Source organism: Spinacia oleracea, unplaced genomic scaffold (genome assembly GCF_020520425.1).
Source record: "Spinacia oleracea cultivar Varoflay unplaced genomic scaffold, BTI_SOV_V1 SOVchr0_155, whole genome shotgun sequence".
Taxonomy (NCBI): Eukaryota; Viridiplantae; Streptophyta; class Magnoliopsida; order Caryophyllales; family Amaranthaceae; genus Spinacia; species Spinacia oleracea.
This window is the reverse complement of record NW_026614483.1, coordinates 1-3,535: the sequence shown is the minus strand read 5'-3', so window position 1 is coordinate 3,535 and position 3,535 is coordinate 1. Positions and strand designations below refer to the sequence as shown.

General features: G+C 42.3%; 1 long non-coding RNA gene across 2 annotated transcripts; it reads left to right on the top strand.

The window, feature by feature from the left end:
* Nucleotides 1–1,090: 1,090 nt before the first annotated feature.
* LOC130465367 (uncharacterized) lies at nt 1,091–3,518 on the top strand. Of its 2 annotated transcripts, none has more exons than XR_008925627.1 (3): nt 1,091–1,580; nt 2,144–3,167; nt 3,349–3,518. It is a non-coding gene; the product is annotated as an uncharacterized lncRNA (long non-coding RNA). The 2 variants fall into 2 exon arrangements; XR_008925628.1 differs by having other exon boundaries at nt 1,103–1,580; nt 2,761–3,167.
* The last annotated feature ends 17 nt before the right edge of the window (nt 3,519–3,535 follow it).

Here is a 3,535-nt window from a genome sequence, read left to right as displayed (position 1 = left end):
TGCTTGGGCCATGTCGTGCCCTTGCTTACCTTTCTTGGGTCATGCCTTGCCTTGCTTGGGCGATGTCGTGCCCTTGCTTACCTTTCTTGGGTCATGCTTACCTTGCTTGGGCCATGTCGTGCCCTTGCTTACCTTTTTTGGGTCATGCCTTGCCTTGCTTGGGCCATGTTGTGCCCTTGCTTACCTTTCTTGGGTCTTGCTTACCTTGTTTGGGCCATGTCGTGCCCTTGCTTACCTTTCTTGGGTCATGCTTACCTTGCTTGGGCCATGTCGTGCCCTTGATTACCTTTCTTGGGTCATGCCTTGCCTTGCTTGGGCCATGTCGTGCCCTTGCTTACCTTTCTTGGGTCTTGCTTACCTTGTTTGGGCCATGTCGTGCCCTTGCTTACCTTTCTTGGGTCATGCTTACCTTGTTTGGGCCATGTCGTGCCCTTGCTTACCTTTCTTGGGTCATGCCTTGCCTTGCTTGGGCCATGTCCTACCCTTGCTTACCTTTCTTGGGTCTTGCTTACCTTGTATGGGGCATGTCGTGCCCTTGCTTACCTTTCTTGGGTCATGCCTTGCCTTGCTTGGGCCATGTCGTGCCCTTGCTTACCTTTCTTGGGTCATGCTTACCTTGTTTGGGCCATGTCGTGCCCTTGCTTACCTTTCTTGGGTCATGACTTACCTTGCTTGGGTCATGCTTACCTTTCTTGGGTCATGCTTTGCCTTGCTTGGGCCATGTCGTGCCCTTGCTTACCTTTCTTGGGTCTTGCTTACCTTGCTTGGGCCATGTCGTGCCCTTGCTTACCTTTCTTGGGGCATGCTTACCTTGCTTGGGCCATGTCGTGCCCTTGCTTACCTTTCTTGGGTCATGCCTTGCCTTGCTTTGGCCATGTCGTGCCCTTGCTTACCTTTCTTGGGTCTTGCACTAGTGCAAAAACGTTTAATTGCATCGCTGCATTTGCATCGCCAATCTAAACATGTGACGCAAATGATAAATTTTAGCATAAAATTTAGTCATTTGCGTCGCAGCTTTATTAAACAGCGAGGCAAATGACTCTAAAATGCTCCCAGAGTCATTTGCGTCGCAGATTAGTAAAACAGCGACGCAATTTAATCAATCAAGTGCGTCGCAGTTTTATTAATCTGCGACGCAAATGACTCTGAGAACATCTTAGAGTCATTTGCCTCGCAGTTTAATAAAGCTGCGACGCACAGGTGTTTGTGAATTTAATTTTTTCTCAAATTCGCGCTCACCTTTTAATTGTTTTCTTCAATATTCTGACTTGCTCCAAATGACCTAAATCTATCGAAACCAGTTAAGCCCAAAACATCCGTTCTCACCGGCTTCACCCTTCCGTTTACCAGCTTCACTGCCGTCGTCTTCCCTCCTTCTGCGTCGTTCTCTCCTTCCCCTGCGCCGTTCAACTTGTTGTTCGTTCTCCTCTTCAACCTGCTGCTCGTTCTCTTCTTCCCCTGCGTCGTTCAACTCAAACTAATCAGTGTCGCTGCTCCGTGTTAACGCCGCCTTCCACGGCAGCCGCCCACGCCGCCGCCCACTCCTCCGCTCCTGGTCACTGTCTTCTCTCCTCTCCTAGGTATATTTAAAGATTGAATTTTAATTTTGATATTAAGATTGAATTTTTGTGGATATTGAATTTTAATTGTTCATTTTAATTTGAATTGTGCATTGTCTCTTGACTGTTAAGGTTTTGAGTTCGTTTGATTTTTGACGGAAAAATGCACTGATAATTCTTAGAATTTCGTTGTTTAGAATTTTACTTTTTTGGCATTGGACTACTATTCTGTAGGTTTTAGGCACGGAATTGCTATTATTTTGTGAGATTTGGATGTATTTGGGAGAAATGTGTTATGATTTTGATTGTTGTTTAAATTAATTTTCAGCTTTACCCTTATATCCTTGTAGTATTGGTCTTCTGACTTGTATTGGTCTGGTTTCCTGAAAAAATCAAAATGTTGAGAGTGAAGTGCAATTTCTCTTGCTGCAATATATTTTTTATATCATCAAATGTATGGATAATATTAATGCAATTTGCCAAATTCGGTTGCTCTCATTTTTGTACTCCATGTTTTAATTGGGAACTTGTGAAGAAACCCTTTCGTTGGCAACTTGGCATTATTTTCTTTATTTTTCTTTCAGGTAAAGAGCTTCACTATTATTTTCTGTTATGTTAAATACTAGATGTTGTTAAGGTCCCGTAAGGATTTTCATGTGGTTGCCACAGAAGCTGTTTGGTAATATGTGCTTGAATATTACGTATACTACCTCCGTAGATGCTGAAGATAACATACAAGAGTTGTTTGTGTTAGGTGTAGAAGCAATCCCGGATTGACAGAGGTTTCCTCTAGTTCTGTTGGCTTCTCCTTTTTGTGTTCTTGTTTTATTTATTTTCTTCAAATTTTGTGAAGACTTAACAAAAGATAGTTGTCGAACACTTGCATATCATTGCATTGAACATGATCGAACACTGTAATTTTCAATTGTTGTTGGTAATTAGATCACGAAACTGGTGATTTGGCAATTAGACATGTAACCAATGTATAAATTTCGTAGTTATGAAGTGGACTCGGAGCAGTTGTCTTGGCATATGCTCCTTTTGGTGATTAAAGTTTCTACACGACCTTTCTTTCTGTGGCAATTTGGAATTACTTATTAGTTACAATCGTTGTCAGAAACTCTGTGGAGTTGGATGTTTTAATAGTGATTTATCGCTTTTTAAATTGGAGTTCACTCTTTGAATAATCTATAATATGTAGACAGGGCACTGACGTGTCTCTGAAGGATCTTGACTACCTTTTGTCTCTACTTGAGGAAAAGAAGAGAAAGATGGCCGGAGCAAGAAGAAGCTAGGGTTTGAAGCCAGTAAACTCGCTAAGAATACAAGGAAATGGTTAAGATTGAAGCCAGTAAACTCGCTAAGAAGCATCCACGTGTCTTGCAGATGGAATGAGCTACTAGGACGGTGGTTGACTGGTACTTTCATTCCGGCAGAAATATTAAAAGTACAAGAGGTTGTGTCAATGAGATCAATCAGTATATTTCGCAACATAATCAGCTTTTGTTGGATCACATAACTGACCTTTGGAGCTCTCTGATGCCCAGTTTGTGTTCTGTGATGTTTACCAAGGCTTCATGCGTATCTTGTCCAACCCTAAACACTATGGTAAGCACTTTCATTACATTACATTGGTGGAACTGTTTTAACCTATGATCTTGTAACAATGCTGGTTATAATGTTGTACAATACTTAGTGTTACTTATGCAGTTATATATGCATAATTATGTCTCTAAGCTGATTCTGTTGTGATGTTGGTAGTGATGGTATGTGAATTTTTGGGTGGTAGGCATCAAGGAAACAAGAGGAGCATGTTGTGGAATAGGGTGGCATGGAGCAGCATCGGGGTGCGACACCATGGAGATGGTTTGCAACCAAAGTACAGCTCATGTAATCCTTCTAAGGCCGTCAATTATCTGCTGGCCGACTCTGCCTGGTTCGGTCATCCATTGGGTGACATCTTTCATCCCTTGAGC